Here is a 22163-nt window from a genome sequence, read left to right on the forward strand (position 1 = left end):
GTCGGTAGGAATCGTGACAGTACCCCCCCTCCTGACGCGCGGCCCCTGCAGCGCGCCGACACCGGCCTCGAGGCCGACCCGGAGGACGAGGCGCAAGGCGATCCGGACGGAGGCGGTGGAACTCCTTCAACATGGATGGGTCCAAGACGTCCTCCGCCGGCACCCAGCACCTCTCCTCCGGACCGTACCCCTCCCAGTCCACAAGGTACTGCAGGCCCCCCGCCCGGCGTCTCGAGTCCAGAATGGCCCTTACGCTGTACGCCGGGGACCCCCGATGTCCAGGGGGGTGGAGGGACCTCCGGCACCTCATCTTCTTGTAGGGGACCAGCCACCACCGGCCTGAGGAGAGACACATGAAACGAGGGGTTAATACGGTAATAGGAAGGGAGTTGCAACCGATAACACACCTCGTTTATCCTCCTCAGGACTTTGAAGGGCCCCACACACTGCGGCCCCAGCTTCCGGCAGGGCACGCGGAGAGACAGGTTCCGGGTCGAGAGCCAGACCCTGTCACCCGGTGCGAACACCGGCGCCTCACTGCGGTGGCGGTCAGCACTCCTTTTCTGCCTAGCACTGGCCTCCTTCAGTGAGTCCTGTACTGCTTTCCAGGTCTCTTTGGAGTGCTGAACCCAGTCCTCCACCGCAGGAGCCTCGGTCTGGCTCTGGTGCCATGGGGCCAGGACCGGCTGGTACCCTAGCACACACTGGAAGGGTGACATGTTAGTAGAGGAGTGGCGAAGTGAGTTCTGGGCTAACTCTGCCCAAGGAATATACCTCGCCCACTCCCCTGGCCGGTCCCGGCAATACGACCTCAGGAACCTGCCCACCTCCTGGTTCACCCTCTCCGCCTGCCCATTGCTCTCGGGGTGATAACCGGAGGTTAAACTGACCGAGACCCCCAGCCGCTCCATAAACGCCTTCCAGACCCTGGATGTGAACTGGGAACCCCGATCAGAGACAATATCCTCCGGCACCCCGTAGTGCCGGAAGACGTGGTAAATAGGGCCTCCGCAGTCTGCAGGGCCGTAGGGAGACCGGGCAAGGGGAGGAGACGGCAGGACTTAGAAAACCGATCCACAACCACCAGAATCGCAGTGTTCCCCTGAGAGGGGGGAAGATCTGTCAGGAAGTCGATAGACAGGTGCGACCATGGCCGTTGCGGAACGGGGAGGGGCTGTAACTTCCCTCTCGGTAAATGCCTAGGAGCCTTACTCTGGGCACAGACCGAACAGGAAGAGACATATGACCTCACGTCCTTAGCCAAGGTGGGCCACCAATACTTCCCCCTTAGACTCCGCCCTGTCCTCTCTACACCAGGATGACCCGCCGCAGGTAGCGTGTGCGCCCACCGAATCAACCGATCGCGAACATCGAGCGGCACATACATGCGCCCCACGGGCACCTGCGCAGGCGCAGGATCCAACACCAGTGCCCGCTCGATGTCCGCGTCCACCTCCCACACCACTGGTGCCACCAGCCTAGACGCTGGAATGATGGGAGTTGGATCGATGGGGCGGTCATCCGTGTCATACAGACGGGACAGCGCGTCGGCTTTAGTATTAAGGGAACCCGGTCTATATGAGATGGTAAACCTAAACCGGGCGAAGAACATGGCCCACCTTGCCTGACGTGGATTCAGTCTCCTCGCTGCCCGGATGTACTCCAGGTTTCGGTGGTCGGTCCAGATGAGAAAGGGGTGCTTAGCCCCCTCAAGCCAGTGTCGCCACACCCTCAAGGCTTTGACTACCGCTAGCAACTCCCTGTCCCCCACATCGTAGTTACGCTCCGCCGAACTGAGCTTCCCTGAGAAGAAAGCGCAGGGGCGGAGTTTCGTGGCGCACCCGAGCGCTGTGATAGCACGGCACCCACCCCAGCCTCGGATGCGTCCACCTCTACCACGAACGCTAAAGATGGGTCCGGGTGCGCCAACACGGGCGCGTCGGTGAACAGGGTCTTCAACTTCTTGAAGGCTCCGTCCGCCTCCGTCGACCATCTCAAACGCGCCGGCCCCCCTTCAGCAGTGAGGTAATGGGAGCCGCTACCTGGCCAAACCCCGGATAAACCTCCGGTAGTAGTTGGCAAAGCCCAAGAACCGCTGCACTTCCTTCACCGTGGTTGGAGTCGGCCAATTACGCACGGCCTTAACGCGGTCACACTCCATCACCACCCCCGTGGTGGAAATGCGATAACCCAGAAAGGAGACGGCTCGTTTGAAAAACTCACACTTCTCAGCCTTAACGTATAGGTCATGCTCCAGCAGTCTACCAAGCACCCTGCGCACCAGGGACACATGCGCGGAGCGGGTGGCGGAATATATCAGAATGTCATCGATATAGACAATCACGCCCTGCCCGTGCAGGTCCCTGAGAATCTCGTCAACAAAGGATTGAAAGACGGCTGGAGCATTTTTCAACCCATACGGCATGACGAGGTACTCATAATGGCCTGATGTGGTACTAAAGGCGGTTTTCCACTCGTCTCCCTTCTTGATACGCACCAGGTTATACGCGCTCCTGAGATCCAATTTTGTGAAGAACTGTGCTCCGTGAAATGATTCCACCGCCGTAGCGATAAGAGGTAGTGGGTAACTAAACCCCACCGTGATCGCGTTTAGACCTCTATAATCAATGCACGGACGCAGACCTCCCTCCTTTTTCTTCACAAAAAGAAACTCGAGGAAGCGGGTGAGATGGAGGGCCGAATGTACCCCTGTCCCAAGGATTCCGTGACGTATGTCTCCATAGCCGCCGTCTCCTCTTGTGACAAGGGGTACACGTGACTCCTGGGAAGCGCAGCGTTAACCTGGAGATCTATCGCACAATCCCCTTGTCGATGAGGTGGTAATTTAGTCGCTCTCTTTTTACAAAAAGCGATCGCCAAATCGGCGTATTCAGGGGGAATGCGCACGGTGGACACCTGGTCTGGACTCTCCACCGACGTGGCACCTATGGAAACTCCTAGGCATTTCCCTGAACACTCCTCCGACCACCCCTGGAGAACCCCTGTTTCCATGAAATGAGGGGATTGTGACCAGCCAGCCAGGGGACCCCCAGCACCACTGGAAACGCAGGTGAATCAATAAGGAAAAAGTTAATGCTTTCCCTATGATTCCCCAGCGTTACCATGTCCAGCGGCACCGTAGACTCCCTGACTAGCCCTGACCCTAATGGTCGGCTATCTAAGGAGTGCACGGGGAAGGGGGAATCTATCGGCACCCGTGGAATGCCCAGCTTAATGGCAAGTCCACGGTCCATAAAGTTCCCAGCTGCGCCTGAATCGACTAGCGCCCTATGCTGGGAAGAGGGAAAAAATTTAGAAAATGAAACAGGCAAAAACACATGACCAACAGGGGGTTCTGGGCGAATCTGGTGCTGACTCACCTGAGGTGACCGAGAAGTGTTCTGCCTGCCTTCTCGACTCCCAGACTGGCTCCTCCAGCACCGGTCGGCCGTGTGTCCTCTCCGACCACAGCTGGTGCAGGAGGAGCCACCTCCTCCGGTGCCCCTTGGCACGGCCCCCCCTACCTCCATAGGGGTAGGGGCGGGGGTGCACGGGGGTGGAACGGGCAGGACCCTCTCCGAACGCCCGCGGGCAGCCAGCAAATTGTCCAACCGTATGGACATGTCAATGAGTTCGTCCAGGGATAGATTGGTGTCCCTACAGGCCAGCTCCCTGCGGACGTCCGCCCGGAGATTACACCGGTAGTGGTCTATGAGGGCCCTGTCATTCCACCCCACTCCAGCAGCCAAGGTCCTAAACTCCAGCGCGAAGTCTTGAGCGCTCCTCGTCTCCTGCCTGAGGTGGAACAGCCGTTCACCCGCCGCTTACCTTCGGGGGGTGGTCGAAAACAGCCCGAAAGCGGCGGGTGAACTCTGGGTAGTGGTCCCTCGCCGAGTCTGGAGCGTTCCAGACCGCATTAGCCCACTCCAGAGCTCGGCCCGTCAGGCAGGAAACGAGGGCACTTACGCTCTCCTCTCCTGTAGGAGCAGGTCTGACGGTGGCCAGGTACAACTCTAGCTGGAGAAGAAACCCCTTGCACCCAGCCGCCGTCCCATCGTACTCCTCGGGAGTGCCAGGCGAAGCGCGCCAGAGCCAGACGTCGTAGGAGGAGGAGATGGTTGTATCGGGGGGTGTAGGTGGAGAGAGGATACCACTCCTCTCCCATCGTTCCATCCTCTCCATCATCTGGTCCATGGCGGATCCGATGCGATGCAGGACCGATGTATTGTGCTGGACACGTTCCTCCATGGAGGGTAGTGGAGTGCCCGCTGCTCCCGCTGATTCCATGCTCCTTCTGGTGGTGCGGGATTCTGTAACGTCTTGTCTGTGGTGTGGCGGAAAGAAGCGCAGGAAGCAGCGAACACTGTGTGGTAATTTTAATTAAGAACCACCCGTACAAAATAAGAGGTCTCCCAACAACAGGGAAAAATACAATGGACAAGCACAGTCAACAAACGCAGTTGACATACAGAAAAACAATCCCGCACAATAGGGTGCGGGCCAGCTGAACTAAATAGCCCTCTTAATTACCTAACTCAGGGCAGGTGAGAAAACATAAAAAAAGGGAAAAAACAAAAAGGGAATCGGTGGTAGCTAATAGGCCGGTGACGACGACCGCCGAGCGCCACCCGAGCAGGAGGGGGCGCCACCGTCGGTAGGAATCGTGACAGTATGCTGTATATGTTGGTTCGGATGTCCAAATCAGTATATATTTGTTAAGGAATGGGGAACTCAAATGTTTTCGCTGATACAGTATATAAAAAAATCTATAAAAGTTTATTGTGAAATATAGTGAAAAATAAAAAAGAGTGAGAACGCTAAACTAAATTAATCGGATTCGACGTCCAGTGTAGTAGCTAGCTTCAGTAGCGAGGTCAGTGCACAAATCAGCCTTTGCTACTTGACGGTGGCACGGTTGTGATTTAGTGCTATTGGATTTAATGTGCTCTAGCAGTAGCAGCCTGGATGGAGTCGAGGGTTGTGGAGATTTGCCCTGAAACCAGTGCTGCTAACTTATGCGGCGAGGAATTACACGGGCTTCCGCGTGCACCAGCAACAGCTCACTCTCATGTCATGCTGCTCGAGAGGAACGGGGCCCACCGTACCATTGTGTTATCTGACGAGCTGAGTGACAGAGTGAGTGAGATCTTCTCTTCCTTCTCCTCCTCTGGCTGTACAAGTTTGAAGTGCATAATATGACCATATAGTCAAGACAGATCTCTCGTCTATTTTGACAGACCAACACAAGGTTAAACTGAAATGTTGACCTCATGACTTCAGTTCAAATTTCTATTGCTGTCAACTCAGTTCCTGTCCTCTGTGTTTCATCTTAGCTGAAGATTTCTCCTTCTCTTCTCCTCTCCTTGGAAGGATTCTACCTGCACTGACATACTTCCATACTAACAGACCTTGGCCAACTTTCATCTTTCAAAATCACATTCTGTAACCCCACCATAGCAAATCAGGATCACACTTAGCATACACACATTGCACAAAAGAATGTGGAATTGTATTTTTCTTGATGTTGTAACTCATTACACAGTAGCCTAATACATTACTACAATGGTTAAAATGTTATGGAACTATACATAAGTCTGCTAATTTGTAAGAATTTGGTCAGTTTAGCCTAGTTCTATATAATTTAATAATTTGCTTTTGCACTTTATCTGCTGTTCCCATATACAGTGGAGGAAATGACATACTGGTATAAAGGATGTCATGCTGCTTGCTTAGAGGAACTGGTTGTGATTTTAAGACAGCAACCGATGACACACTTCGACAGTGACATTGTTGTTATCCACTGTGACTGGCATTTTTAAGTATGGAGGAGAGAGACGTGCTGGAGTTAGCCGGGCTATTTTGTCCTATTTTTTTTTTTTTCATTTTTGTTCCTGAGCAGCAATGGTGACTGAATGAGAGGAGACAGCTGAAAAGAGACGAATAAAATACAGAACATAAGTTATCATGTGAGGAGAGGATCGATTCAGCCGGTTGAAAGACCAGTTTACGCGTAGAAGGAAATGCTCCAGAGAGCTACAGTATGTTTATTTGTTTAGCTAGCTGTTGTGTATCGGTCTTTGTGAATTGTTCAAAACTTATTTGGAATGAGGACAACTGTTACAGTTGCTTGCAATGAGTCCTGCAAAGGTGTGCTTTAAGACCATGCAGATGCCTCCAAGCGGTCGGGTAGGCTATTTGGAGTGTTTATCCAACTGGATAAAAATGTATTATAATAGAACCTCCCCCCCACTTCTAAAACCATTGTTCCGCCTCTGAGTAATCAACTATATTATCTCCACAGATGCTATGGTGAGTTGGTGTGTGTCCCATTAACAAATAAACAATGTTTAATGACATATTTTCTTTCTTTGTGATTTTCTCCCTCTTCTCACAGACACCCAACTCCACCAACACCCTTTGGGCAACAAAGCGCCTGGACCAACAGAACTACTAACATGACAGACCAAGCCTGGTCCCTTAGCTCAGTGTTTATCTCAATTTTTTGGTTACTATAACCCCTATCATATGATTTTACCGTTGGGGATTATTAAAGTACTAATATACTGCCTTATGTTAATTTTACCATTAGACATACTGTATGTTCTTACAAGTTCAGTGTTTTGCCCCCTGTGAATAGCCTACTACACAATTGAATCTTCTATGTTCGACCAATGTTTGATTGTTGTTTAAGAAAAGTATTAAAATCAATCTTTTTTTCCAAAATGTAAAATCAACACAAGTAAGCATGTTGAAGTTTTTTGCAAAAAAAAAAAAAATCGGCTAAATGTACATTATTTTCATTGTTTAACAGTAGGCTAAATTCAACGAACAGTAATTGAAAGCCACATTCACAATGCTTTTGGTGTCGTACAAATGTAATATATATTTTTTTATACATAAGAACTTCAGCCAGTTTAGTCTAGTGACATGTCTGCTGCTGCTGTCTGACATCCTTTTATGGCTTGGATAAACTGTCCAAATACAGCTATGAAGCTGTGGTTAACAAGGCGGTCTGGGCCATCTAAGCAGCCCTGGCTGTCCTGTCTTCTGCACTGGCTGCTGCCTCATCTTAAAGCAGATGATTGAAGTGCTGATCCTGCTGTTGGCGCTGGGCCTCAAGTGTCTCCAGGTATGTGACCTCGGTCTCCCTCATTAAATTCAGGTATTCATTGGTTGTGCTTGCAGGGTTTTCTCTTCCCTGAGAATATATATAGGCAGTAGTAATGACATGTACAAACCTGAAGGCAGCCGGTATGAGTGGTTTTATTCTCCAACCATGTATTGTCCCATCAAATGTATTAAATCTTATCCAGTAAAGGCCAGTGTGGGGCCTTTCCAGATCTACCAACCAGATATACCAATGATGCAAATAATAAAGGGCTTGGGTCAGAATAGGATTAATTGAATGAGTGGCAAAGTTTTATATTTATATTTATATATATATATATATATATATATATATATATATTTATATATATATATATATATATATATATACTGAGTGGACAAAACAATAAGAATATTTAGTTGCACCCCCTTTCGCCCTCGAACAGCCTCAATTCGTCGGGGCATGGACTCTACAAGGTGTGAAAGCATTCCATAAGGATGCATCCCATGTTGACTCCAATGCTTCCCACAGTTGTGTCAAGTTGGCTGGATGACCTTGATACACACACAGGAAACTGTTGAGCGTGAACCCCAGCAGCATTGCAGTTCTTGACACACTCAAAGAGGTGCACCTGGCACCTACTACCATACCCAATTCAAAGGCACTTAAATATTTTGTCTTGCCCATTCACCCTCTGAATGGCACACATACACAATCCATGTCTCAACTGTCTCAAGGCTTAAAAATCCTTCTTTCACCTGTCTCCTCCCCTTCGTCTACACTGATTGAAGTGGATTGAACAAGTGCCATCAATAAGTGATAATAGCTTTCACCTGGTTAGTCTGTCATGTCATGTTCCTATGTTCTGTACACTCAGCGTAAATTCCTAGATCCACACTGTCTCCTTAATGTTTAGGAACATAACCCTTTCATGAAAAAAGCTCTCTGTGGATGAGATTGCCCACCGCGGTTGAAGACAGCTTAATTGTGTCATTAGGGCTAAACAAGTTAACATGACAATCAGCTGACATTGAACTGTTTACCAACCGAGAATGGACCCGTGGCGCCTGGGGCTTCAGGGCTCAGGGGTTGCAGGAGCATTGATTGTGTCAATGGACCCTGGGTGTCTGGGTGTCTGGGGGTGCCCTGTGGTTGTGGCTCCACTATTTGAGCATGCAGCTTCCTCTGAGTCTGTAGGTTAAAGAATGTCCTCAAAGTATAAGTATGTTTGTTTGTATAATGTAAAGTCAGATACTCCGGCTAATGTCAAACATGTAGCTAAGTCCACGGCGTTGGCCTTCCATAGATGTTTATATGACAAGTTGTTGACCCTGGTTAATGTCTTGCGCAGTGCTCACACTCATGCTACAGCTAGCTATGCTCAAGACATTGGTAGCTAGCTACATAGTAATTTGGCTTAAAACCATGTATTACCTTTGCTGATCATTGCTGCTCTGCATCATCGTGGCTTCAAATATCACTGTCTGATCAATTTTTGTTGTGGTCTTTTATCTTTTGTATTCTTGTTTGAGTTTCTTTTTTTTCCTTTTTTTAATACTTTCCAAGCACCGTTTTACTGACCGATGGCTTCCCATCTTGGCTAACTCATCCAATATTTTTTGAAGACCTTTCCATTCCTGGTGGAAGAATCCAGTTGCCTCTGGATGCTGGAGTCTGCCCAGATGCTCAACAGACCAATTTGCTGCTTCCATTATAAATGTTTAGCTTTAGAGTTTTTCATTAGTGTAGCTGTACCAAAGATTTTAATAATTGTTCCATCTGTCGTTGTACCGTTCATAGTCAGATTTACCTTGCCTTATAAAAATTGCGCCAGTGACTTGTGCATGAGTATTAACAACATACGCAACACTGTGACATCATTGCGTGAGACCAATCATTAAATATGGCCAATTGTAACCCCATCCACTGGCCTACTTGGTTCAAGGTCAGTACCAGATATCAAACAAGGCTGAATATCCCACTTGGTTCCAGGAATCAAGCGGGCCATGAGCATATGGAAATGAAATAGGAACCATGATATTCACGGCACGGCATGGCACTGCGGTGGAAAAACACTGTAAGTGTTTTTCACAAAATTCTAAATGACAGAAAATCCATCCTTATGGGTCCCTGAGGCAAATTTGTTCCTTGTGAGGAGAAGGACTTATGTACCAAATTTCATGACTTTAGGTCAAATGGGGTTAGGGGCATGACCTTTCAAAGTTAGCATTTTCAATCGCTTTTTATAGTGCCACCATCTGGCCAATCAGTGTAATTTTGTAAATGCCAGATCTCTATGGCATACCCACTATTCACTCAAGTTTTGTCACATTTGGTCCAGTGCTGTCAGATATCGGGTGTGACAAACGTACGAAAGGAGGGAGACCGATCCACAGTCCCCTCCCCAACTTCATCGTGGGGGACAATTATGGAGTAATTACATGCATAAGAGCTACTTAATGTATAGTGGAGCCCAAATTGGTAATCCAATAACAAAGCTGAGGTCGAGAGACCCTCAGGATAATGGATCTGCCTGCAATCTCTTTCATGCTTTCTCTCTCCCCCTTTCTCTCTCTCCCTCTCTCCACCTTTTCCCCATCTGCCTCTCTCCTTCCCTACCCCTCTCCCTCTCCCTCTCATTCCTCTGGTCGACTATCTACCAGGCTCTATGGCATGTGCTTAATAACATGAAAGGCTTTGTAATGGCCCCACTACATGTCCGTAATTGCAGTGAACGTAACTTGCAGCAATGAACTCAGCAGCCATTGACTAGAGTGCTACTGAGCCAATAAAAGGCTATATCCATCCTCGGAAGGGAGAGAGCACATATTCTATGGATTCCCTCAGGTAGCCTATACACTGGCCATTGTGTTCCAAATGAGACACTATGGAATGGTATGTGCTAATACGAGATGGTTGTAATGACTGCTATGTTAGTATAAGGAAAGGCTGTGACTGTCTGTGTGTTGATACTGTGTTGTAATGATAGAAGGTTATGTCATATGGCAGGGTTTAGGAAACACTAATAATTTTACATACACTACCGTTCAAAAGTTTGGGGTCACTTAGAAATGTCCTTGTTTTTGAAAGAATAGCACATTTTTGTCCATTAAAATAACATCAAATTGATCAGAAATACAGTATAGACATTGTTAATGTTGTAAATGACTATTGTAACTGGAAAGGGCAGATTTCTTTATGGAATATCTACATAGGCGTACAGAGGCCCATTATCAGCAACCATCACTCCTGTGTTCCAATGGCATGTTGTGTTAGCTAATCCAAGTTGATCATTTTAGAAGGCTGATTGATCATTAGAAAACCCTTTTGCAATTATGTTAGCACAGCTGAAAACTGTTGTTCTAAAGAAGCAATAAAACTGGCCTTATTTAGACTAGTTGAGTATCTGGAGTATCAGCATTTGTGGGTTTGATTACAGGCTGAAAATGGCCAGAAACAAAGAACTTTATTCTGAAACTCGTCAGTCTATTCTTGTTCTGAGAAATGAAGGCTACTCCATGCGAGAAATTGCCAAGAAACTGAAGATCTCGTACATCGCTGTGTACTACTCCCTTCACAGAACAGCGCAAACTGGCTCTAACCAGAATAGAAAGACGAGTGGGAGGCCCCGGTGCACAACTGAGCAAGAGGACAAGTACAATAGTGTGTCTAGTTTGAGAAACAGATGCCTCATCAGTCCTCAACTGGCAGCTTCATTAAATAGTACCCGCAAAACACCAGTCTTAACGTCAACAGTGAAGAGGCGACTCTGGGATGCTGGCCTTCGAGGCAGAGTTGCAAAGAAAAAGCCAAATCTCAGACTTTCCAATAATAATAAAAAAATAAGATTAAGATGGGCAAAAGAACACAGCCACTGGACAGAGGAAGATTGAAAACAAGTGCTAAGGACAGACAAATTGAAGTTTGAGTTGTTTGGATCTCAAAGAAGAACATTCGTGAGACGCAGAAAAAATGAAAAGATGCTGGAGGAGTGCTTGACGCCATCTGTCTGGGGGTGCTATGGTGGTGGTAAAGTAGGAGATTTGTACAGGGTAAAAGGGATGTTGAAGAAGGAAGGTTATCACTCCATTTTGCAAAGCCATGCCATACCCTGTGGACGGCGCTTAATTGGAGCCAATTTCCTGCTAAAACAGGACAACAACCCAAAGCACAGCTCTAAACTATGCAAAAACTATTTAGGGAAGAAGCAGTCAACTGGTATTCTGTCTATAATGGAGTGGCCAGCACAGTCACCGGATCTCAACCCTATTTAGCTGTTGTGGGAGCAGCTTGACCGTACGGTACGTAAGAAGTGCCCATCAAGCCAATCCAACTTGTGGGGGGTGCTTCAGGAAGCATGGGGTGAAATCTCTTCAGATTACCTCCAAAAATTGACAACTAGAATGCCAAAAGTCTGCAAGGCTGTAATTGCTGCAAATGGATGATTCTTTGATAAAAGCAAAGTTTGAAAGACAATTATTATTTCAATTAAAAATAATTATTTATAACCTTGTCAACGTCTTGACTATATTTCCTATTCATTTTGCAACTCATTTCATATATGTTTTCATGGAAAATAAGGACATTTCTAAGTGACCCCAAACTTTTGAACTGTGGTGTATCTGTTAATGTCAAGTGCCCTAATGAACACAACCCAGGTGTGCAAACACGTGAAACGGCTTGTGGTCGTCAAAGATAGAGCATTTGGAAACACTGTCAGCATTCATATGAGTGTGTCTTGTGACTGCAATAATACTGCCTCACCTTGTTGTCACATACCTCTCTCACACTGCATAAAAATACAAGTCGTTATTTAGCTAACTGTAGCATTAACATCGAGTAGCATATCTTTTCTCTTCCTTTCTCAATCCTCTCTGTTAATCCTGGACTCTGTATATCAGTGCAGCAGCTGGTTAGACACTGGCCTTGGTAGCTTGGGCCACATTTTGTCGAGGCATGTAGTGGTAAAATGTTCTAAATGCTTTAGGTTTAGATGTGGAAGAGCTGATAAGTCGTGTGCGCCAATCCAAAACAATATTTGATTTGATGCTCTGCTGGCTGTGTGAGCCAGACCCGAGCAGCAGCAGCAGCCCACCTCTCTGTAAGGATGCATCCCAAATGGTAACCCATTCCCTACACAGCACACTACTTTTGACCAAAGCCATATGGGTGGTACGTAGTGCACTTTATAGGGAATAGGGTTGCATTTCGGATGTAGCCTTAATCATTAGGGGAACTGTCAGGAATGAAAGATTAAAGGTTTACATTGGGCTCCCATCATCTGCATCAGTTACACTTCATGATGGGTGCTTTATTCAGTGGCTCTGGGTTTGGTTCAGGGTTTGGGGCCTGACAGTGGAGAAATGGCACATTGTCAACTTTGCTACACAAGCAAAGTTGACAAACACATGATTTTTGCAAAACCCTGCTTATTCCAGACACCGACAAAATGATATTCAGTGTGGATCCCAGGATACTGTACTTCTCAGCCCCACATACTCTCACAGTCAGATCTCAGTGATCTGTTTTTGCCAATCCCTTATCCTTCAGTCGTGGACAAAAGGAGGTTGTTATGCACAGTCCATCTCATGGTAAGGACGTGGAAAAGGTCAGACGAGGTGCTGGGTGAAATGGGCTGAGAACCATCCGTCTCTTCTCTCCCAGCCCGAGGTGTCAGCCTCTGCCACGAACACATTGGCTCTCTCTGGAGAGACCATTAGTAAGTTGTCACCTCTCGGGGCCATATATCCACACTCAAATCTAATGCTCACTGAAGCACAAGACGGTTTTGTGTCTGTGTCCTAGTAGACATTTTTTGGGTTCCATGACCATGTTTTGCATTTTTTTATTGTTTATTTAACAAGGTAAGTCCCATTTGAGATAGGAATCTATTTTTCAAGTGAGCCCTGGCAAAGAGGAAGCTACAATGTACGATTGAATGTATGCCGTGGGTTTGTGGGATCATTCACCCTGTTTGCCTAAAGCCGCCCATGCGACGAAACAAATATTGATAGTAGGAGGGAAAATTTGGTTTGTTCTGTACGAAATGAGTGCAGGTTCTGTCTGGCTGGACAGTGGACTATTGAGTAAGCTGCTGGTAAACACATTCAGACAACTGTGCACAAGGCATGAATGGTAAAATGGTAACAGTCTATCCAAAGGAATATTTGTATTTTTTTGTCTGAGTGTGTGTATTTTGAAGCTGTTATCTAGTACCGCCTGCCTGTTCATGGATGAAATGTGTGAAGAATGCGTTATGTATCCATTTAACACATTTAAACTTTTGATGCACATAAAAAATGATAGATAATGACTGTCCAAGATCTCTGTTGTCCATCAACGAATGATGAGCCCCATACACAAACATTGGCTCAATATGGTTTCAACAGAGGTGAAATGTGTGTGGCTGGGCCCATATTCAAAGTTTTTGGTGGTTTTCTAAGAATATTTATATTCATTTATTTTGTCTCCACCATATTTTTTTGTCACTTGGTATCCATTGTCTTTTCGTACTCCTTATCTTGTTTGAGTCAATCCTCGTAGCACACTCCTTCGAGGCAGAGACGACAGACAGATGAGAACAGTCGCTTTTCACCACCCACCATCCAACTTGGCCCTCATTTTCTAACCATTAACTCACATCACATCTGTCCTTTCTCTCCTCCCGCGGCAGGTAGCCTAGCGGTTAGAGCAGCGTTTCCCAAACTTGGTCCTCGGGACCCCAAGGGGTGCACGTTTTAGTTTTTTGCCCTAGCACTACACGGCTGACTCAAATAATCAACTAATTATCGAGCTTTGATTAGTTGAATGGGCTGTGTAGGACTAGGGAAAAAACCTAAACGTACACACCTTGGGGTCCCCTGGACCGAGTTTGGGAAACACTGAGTTAGAGTGTTGTGCCAGTAATCGGAACCCGAAAATTACAATCCCTGAGCCAACTAGGGGAAAAAATCTGTCGATCTGCCCTTGAGCAAGGCACTTAACCCTAATTGTTCCAGGATTTCCGTGAATAATGGCTTATCCCTGGTCGTGATCCCTCGCTCAGAGCGTGTTTCAGGGGGAGTGGGAGATGCAAAAAAACTCAGTTCCATTTCACATCACACACTTGTACAGGTTACACACTTGTACATGTGTGAAACAGGAAAAATATGAGCACCCACTATTTTACTATTTGACATTCCTCCTTTTACCCAAAACATCTCCTCATTACTCTATTCTCACATGCTTTTGGAAAGGAAGTGAAAAACTAAAAAAATGGCTGAGTCCGAGAAATGTAAGACAATAAGACCAAAACTCCATCACATTTCTGATCTTAATGCTCCTCAGATTCAATGAATCTAATACCAATGTTTCGGTCTCAATTACCCTTAAGATTAAAATCTGTCCCCTTGTACACATAAGCCCTGATTCAGATTTGGGAAATTATGCCTTTCTTACACACGCCTTTTCATATGCACTTCTCAGTAGTTGGTATTCAGACTTACTTTATCAAGGTGCGTAACGGGCTTTGCAGGCCTGGTTCACTTGTGCATGTGGAATAAATGTTATTCAACCGCTGAAAACCCACTTGCGGCCAACAGATTTTCTCATGGAGTTTTCATTCAATAGGAGTTTCAATATATTTATCTTATCTGAAGCCTTCCCTTAAAATACAGTGTACCTTTTTTAATTAGAATTTGGTCAACAGACTAGAATACATAGAGAGAATAGGGATCAATGAAAGAAAGCCATGTAAATATATGCATATTCATCTCCGTTTCAACAACAACTGGTAGAAGACTGATCTTGTAGATTATTTAGGGACATTTTAGGGTTAGGAAGGTATGTATGAATAAAAAAAATTCGGTTTCGAGAGACTTCACGCACAAAATATATTGATGAATAAAAAATACTGTGGTGTGATTTAATTCTGAAAATAGCCACATTGTTCTTTAACCTGTGGTAGTGTTGGAGGATTAGCGTACAGTTGAAGTCGGAAGTTTACATACACTTAGGTTGGAGTCATTAAAATCGTTTTTCAACCACTCCACACATTTCTTGCTAACAAACTATAGTTTTGTCAAGTCGGTTAGGACATCTACTTTGTGCATGACACAAGTCATTTTTCCAACAATTGTCTACAGACAGATTATTTCACTTAAAAATCACTGTATCACAATTACAGTGGGTCAGAAGCTTACATACACTAAGTTGACTGTGCCTTTTAAACAGCTTGGAAAATTCCAGAAAATTATGTCATGGCTTTAGAAGCTTCTGATAGGCTAATTGACATCATTTAAGTAAATTGAAAGTGTACCTGTGGATGCATTTCAAGCCCTAGCTTCAAACTCAGTGGCTCTTTGCTTGACATAATGGGAAAATCTAAAAGAAATCAGCCATGACCTCAGAAAAAAAATTGTAGACTTCCACAAGTGTGGTTCATCCTTGGGAGCATTTTCCAAATGCCTGAAGGTACCACATTCATCTGTACAAACAATAGTATGCAAGTATAAACACCATGGGACCACGCAGCCGTCATACTGCTCAGGAAGGAGATACGTTCTGAGATGAACGTACTTTGGTGCGAAAAGTGCAAATCAATCCCAGAACAACAGCAAAGGACCTTGTGAAGATGCTGGCAGAAACAGGTACAAAAGTATCTATATCCACAGTAAAATGAGTCCTGTATTAACAGAACCTGAAAGGCCGCTCAGCAAGGATGAAGCCACTGCTCCAAAACTGCCATACAAACACCAGACTACGGTTTGCAACTGCACATGGGGACAAAGATCGTACTTTTTGGAGAAATGTCCTCTGGTCTGATGAAACAAAATAGAACTGTTTAGCCATAATAACCATCATTATGTTTGGAAGAAAAAGGGGGATGCTTGCAAGCCGAAGAACACCATCCCAACCGTGAAGCACTGGGGTGGCAGCATCATGTTGTGGGGGTGCTTTGCTGCAGGAGGGACTGGTGTACTTAACAAAATAGATGGCAACATGAGGAAGGGAAATTATGTGGATATATTGAAGCAACATCTCAAGACATCAGTCAGGAAGTTAAAGCTTGGTCACAAATGGGTCTTCCAAATGGACAATGACTCCAAGCATACGTCTGAAGTTGTGGCAAAATGGCTTAAGGACAACAAAGTCAAGGTATTGGAGTGGCCATCACAAAGCGTTGACCTCATCCTATAAAAGATTTGTGGCAGAACAGAAAAAGCGTGTGCGAGCAAGGAGTTCTACAATTCTGACTCAGTTACACCAGCTCTGTCAGGAGGAATGGGCCAAAATTCACCCAACTTATTGTGGGAAGCTTGTGGAAGGCTACCCAAATGTTTGACCCAAGTTAAACAATTTAAAGGCAATGCTACCAAATACTAATTGAGTGTATGTAAACTTCTGATCCACTGGGAATGTGATGAAAGAAATAAAAGCTGAAATAAATCATTCTCTCTACTATTATTCTGACATTTCACATTCTTAAAATAAAATGGCGATTCTAAACAACCTAAGACAGGGAATTTTTTACTAGGATTAAATGTCAGGAATTGTGAAAAACTGAGTTTAAGTGTATTTGGCTAAGGTGTATGTAAACTTCTGACTTCAACTGTACGTAGAATTATAATAGGGAGAATGGTGTACAATACACTGCCTGCACTAACCATGGAACTGTGTGATGACACAGCCAAGCATTTCACCATGCGTCGGGTTTAAACTGTTATGACTTGGTCTGTGCTCGCTCCATAACAATTTAATTAGTCTTTTTTTTTATTAATGTCAACTGTTACTAATGATCCGTGATGGCATTTACAGAGGAAGCAAATGAAGCTAAATGAATCAATGGAAATAAATTGAAAAATAATGTAGGCTATACCAACCGAAAGGAACTAACAGTAAATTGGCAGTTGAATATGTGTTGTAGTTAGGCCTACTGATGGTCGATACTCAGAGTGGCTAATATTTAACATGATAGAAACAGTAAACAGAAAGTCGGGGTAGCCTATAATTAAGACATTCGAGTGCCCATCCTTCCAAGTTAAAAGGTCGTACAATTTTGCATAATGGCACAGCATTTCATAAACTTAACTGTGAGAAAGTTGATATGTTGATATGCTTCATTGTTCTGCAATATGACTGGTTTCACAAATGTCTCCAGCGATTACAAGGTAAATTATAGCCTAATAGCCTAAACAACTGTCATTTATATTTACAATTCCCTTATCCAAACTGACCTCTCATTTACCTGGCTCTAATCAATAGCTCTTATCAAGTTGCAAATTACAGTGTATGGAGAATGTTGTTATTTCTATAAAAAAAATCAAGTAGACGCTTTTTCCACTTGGAACCAGTAGGTTTAATAGACCTTATTCATGGTTTCCTCTCGTATAAAGTTGGTGGAATTATTAGGAAATTAAGTCAAGGTCAAAAAAAGGCGTATCTGTAGACACACCTCCGACACATCTTGATTTATTCAATCTCCACCCAAAACGAATAGCAGGTCAAAATATGCATGGAGAGAAAAGTGCATAAAAAAGGGAATTACGTTCCATTTAAGTGCCCTTAATTCCGGTTGGAATTGGGGCCTTAATTATTAACAAGAGATTTGTCTCTTCATTTATACTGAACAAAAATATAAACGCAGCACATAAAGTATTAGTCCTATGTTTCATGAGCTGTTAAAAGATCCCAGCAAATTTTCCATGCACAGAACATTTTTATTTCTCTAAAATCTGGTGCACTAATTTGTTTACATCCCTGTTCGTGAGCATTTCTCCTCTACCAAGATAATCCGTTCACCTGACATGTATGGCATATCAAGAAGCTGATTAAACAGCATGATCATTTAACAGGTGCACCATGTGCTGGGGAAAATAAAAGGCCATTCTAAAACGTGCGGTTTTGTCACACAACAATGCCACAGATGTCTCAAGTTGAGGGAGCATGCAATTGGCATGCTGACTGGAGGAATGTCCACCAGTGCTGTTGCCAGATAATTAAATGTTTATTTCTCTACCATATGCCGCCTCAAACGTAAATTTAGAGAATTTGGGAGTACATTCAACCGGCCTAACAACCGCAGACCACTTGTAACCATGACAGCCCAGGAAGACCACATCCAGCTTCTTCACCTGCGGGATCGTCTGAGACCAGCCACCCTGACAGCTGATGAAACTGAGGAGTATTTCTGTGGGGAAAAATTAATTCTGATTGGCGGGGCCTGGTTCCCCAGTAGGTGGGCATGTACCCTCCCAGGCCCAACCATGGCTGCGCCCCTTGCCCAGTCATGTGAAATCCATAGATAAGGGCCTAATGAATTTTATTTAAATTGACTGAATTCATTGTATGAACTGTAACTCACTAAAATTGTTGAATATTCAGTTTATATTTTTTCAGTATATACACTGCTTTCGGAAAGTATTCAGACCCCTTGACTTTATCCACATTTTGTTACGTTACAGCCTTAATTTAAAATGGATTAAATAAAAAAAATCCTCAGCAATCTACACACAATACCCCATATTGACAAAGTGAAAAAAGGTTTTTAGAAATTTGTGCAAGTTTATAAAAAGTAAAAAACAGAAATACCTTATTTATAGAAGTATTCAGACCCTTTGCCACGAGACTCGAACTTGAGCTCAGGTGCATCCTGTTTCCATTAATCATCCTTGAGATGTTTCTACAACTTGAATGGAGTCCACCTGTGGTAAATTCAATTGATTGGACATGATTTTGAAAGGCACACACCTGTCTATATAAGGTCCCACAGTTGACAGTGCATGTCAGAGCAAGCCATGAGGTCAAAGGAATTGATCATAGAGCTCCGAGACAGGATCGTGTCGAGGCACAGATCTGGGGAAGGATACCAAAACATTTCTGCAGCATTGAAGGTCCCCAAGAACACAGTGGCCTCCATCATTCTTAAATGTAAGAAGTTTGGAACCACCAAGACTCTTCCTTGAGCTGGCCGCCCGGCCAAACTGAGCAATCGGGGGAGAAGGGCCTTGATTGGGGAGGTGACCAAGAACCCGATGGTCACTCTGACAGAGCTCCAGTTCTTCTGTGGAGATGGTTGTCCTTCTGGAAGGTTCTCCCATCTCTGCAGCACTCCCCCAATCAGGTCTTTATGGTAGAGTGGTCAGACGGAAGCCACTCTTCAGTAAAAGCCACATGGCAGCCCGCTTGGAGTTAGCCAAAAGGCACCTAAAGACTCTCAGACCATGAGAAACAATATTCTCTGGTCTGATAAAACCAAGATTGAACTCTTTGGCCTGAATGCCATCATCACGTCTGGAGGAAACCTGGCACCATCCCTACGGTGAAGCATAGTGGTGGCAGCATAATGCTGTGGGGATGTTTTCCAGCTGCAGGGACTGGGAGACTAGTCAGGATCGAGGCAAAGATGGGTGGAGCAAAGTACAGAGAGATCCTTGATAAAAACTTGCTCCAGAGTGCTCAGGACCTCAGACTGGGGCAAAGGTTCACCTTCCAACAGGACAAAGACCCTAAGCACACAGCCAACACAATGTAGGAGTGGCTTCGGGACAAGTCTCTGAATGTCCTTGAGTGGCCCAGCCAGAGTCCAGACTTGAACCTGATCGAACATCTGGAGAGACCTGAAACAAAATGTCAAGGGGTCTGAATACTTTCCGAAGGCACTGTATGAACCACTGTACCCAAACATTGTTCTAGCAGCAGGACTGTGATTCATGGAGGTACTGTGGCTTCAACACAGTGCTCCCATCTATCATCTAGTGTATATGTAAATCATTGGTTGGGACACCACGAGCCAGAACAGCTTCAATGCACCTTGGCGTAGATTCTATAAGTGTCTGGAACTCTATTTAAGGGAGTCAACACCATTCACCCACGAGAAATTCCATAATTTGGTGTTTTGTTGATGGTGGTAGAAATTGCTTTATCAGGCCGCTCCAGAATCTTCGATAACTGTTCAATTGGGTTGAGATCTGGTGACTGAGATGGCCATGGCATATGGTTTACCTCATTTTCAGGCTAATCAAACCATTGTAACCACTTGTGCCCTGTGGATGGAGGCATTGTCATCCTATGGGGGCATAGCCATAGTAGGCCATTTTTATACATGATCCAAAGCATGATGGGATGTTAATTGCTTAATTAACTTAGGAATCATACCCGTGTGAAAGCATCTGCTTTCAATACACTTTGTATCCTGCATTTACTCAAGTGTTTCCATTATTTTGGCAGTTACCTGTACCTTCTGTTTTAAAACTACCCGGATCTCTTCTGCCCATTAAGGGAAGACTGGGAGGGCCTAGAATAGGAGCAAAGTATCTGAACTGGAACCAGGACTCCCCTAATGAGCAAAAAAAGATCTCTGGGCTCTCTCAGATATCCCTTTATGCGATATCTTAAGTGATCCACCCACTTGACCACACTCAACCGAATCACCACTTATTTACAGAATTATGACCACTGACCCATTTTCATAAGAAAACACTGGAATCTCGAAGTCTACTATCCAATGACCATCCAGTTGAATCATCTATTTCCCCCGGTTTTACATGTCAAGTACATATTTAATAAATGTATGTCCTCGCGAGTGTTCCTTGTTGTCCCTCACTAGGGCATGTGATGAGATGTATCAGTTCAGAGGGGACGACAGACACCGGGATATTGTAGTCTGAGTGTGCCAGAGGCTAATTTCAGACATGCAGGCCCGGCTCCACAGCGGTAATTGATGGGGTCATGTTCACATATGTTTTAGACACGTTTTGGGCATGCATGTTTTAAAATGATTGTTTCTTGTTGGACAAGTCCAGGTTGTCCCTCTCACTATTTCAGTATGTTTTTATCCATTTGGTGCATAATGAAGACAAACCAGCTCAGCTCTGACTCAGTCTGGGTCCCTTCGCTGACCAAAAAGCACTGGGAGCAGGATCTGTGCAGTTTTACGGCTTCTAAATGCTGGTATAGGTGCCAGTGTCTGTCTTTGTCCACACGTTGGGTTGCAGTGTAGTAAACACACACACACACACACACACACACACACACACACACACACACACACACACACACACACACACACACACACACACATCTACTGTGAGTCTCCTACAATGACTGATCACAAAGTGTGGAATTTACTGAGCCCTGCTCGATGTCCTGGCTTGACAGTCCCTAAGAAACCAACCATGTTACCCAGCCACAGAAGCCACAGGTCCCCCTTACCCCTTCCCCCATCCCCACAGGGGACTGGACGCGTTACAGTCTCTGCCAATTTCCCTCTCTCTCTCTTATTTCCAGCAATATTTTGCTTTCTCCCATCCCCCCACACCGGCTGTCCCCTCCCTTTAGTCTACCTCTCTGTCCTAATCTCTTTCTCCCTCCTCTCTTTCACTGCCCCTCTTGCCTTCCTTCTACACCTCTTTCTTCCCTCTTTCCTTTTTCTCTCTCTCCCCTACACCCCCTGCCCTTCTACCCTCACCCTCTCTACCCCTACTCCCCCCCCCTTCCATCTTTCCCTGCCTGGTTGGTGGGCTTCTGGGATGATTTCTCTGAGGAGGTGCTGTCAGTTCACCTGCTCGCCAAGGCTAAAGGGCTGCTCTCTCAAGACCCGAGGTTCACAAAGTGTCGAGGCTGGCGGTGGGATTATGCAGATCTTAATTCCATCCCTTTCCCACACCTGGGGTTGACAGGGCATGAAATAGGGAAAGCGTTCACTGCAAAAGTTTCTGCTACGCAAGGAGAGATGCAGCAGGCGGGGAAGAGGGATAGGGGAAGGAGAGAGAGACAGAGATGGAGAGGGGGGTTGAGCGACTGAGGGAGAGAGGTAAAGAGAGGGAGCGAAAGAGAATGCAAAAGAGAGAAAAATACAGAAGGCAGTGATGATGGAGCATGAGAGGAAGAGCAAAAGAGAGCGGCTCGTCTCTTCCTTCAGAACAGAGACAGCAGCATGCCACTGTTTTCCTATGATAATTAATCAAGCTTCACACACTTGCCAGGCTGGCACACTCATTTCATTTCGCCATTTCAGAAATCTCCTCAGGACTCTTTTTCCGAATAAGGCAATTGTTATATAAAAAAAAAATAATGT

The 22163-nt window shown here is 45.4% G+C and overlaps 1 protein-coding gene and 1 long non-coding RNA gene across 3 annotated transcripts in view; one reads left to right on the forward strand and one right to left on the reverse strand.

The window, feature by feature from the left end:
* The window catches only part of LOC106611506 (uncharacterized), a 31279-nt gene extending 24545 nt beyond the window's left edge, over positions 1-6734 (forward strand). For both annotated transcript variants that reach the window (XR_006771032.1, XR_006771033.1), the window contains one exon: positions 6395-6734. This is a non-coding gene — a long non-coding RNA (uncharacterized lncRNA). The remainder of the gene's footprint in view (positions 1-6394) is intronic.
* LOC106611505 (glycine receptor subunit alpha-4) overlaps positions 1-22163 on the reverse strand; it is a 126580-nt gene that overhangs the window by 103032 nt on the left and 1385 nt on the right. The window lies entirely within an intron of this gene.

Source organism: Salmo salar, chromosome ssa09 (genome assembly GCF_905237065.1).
Source record: "Salmo salar chromosome ssa09, Ssal_v3.1, whole genome shotgun sequence".
NCBI classification, from domain to species: Eukaryota; Metazoa; Chordata; class Actinopteri; order Salmoniformes; family Salmonidae; genus Salmo; species Salmo salar.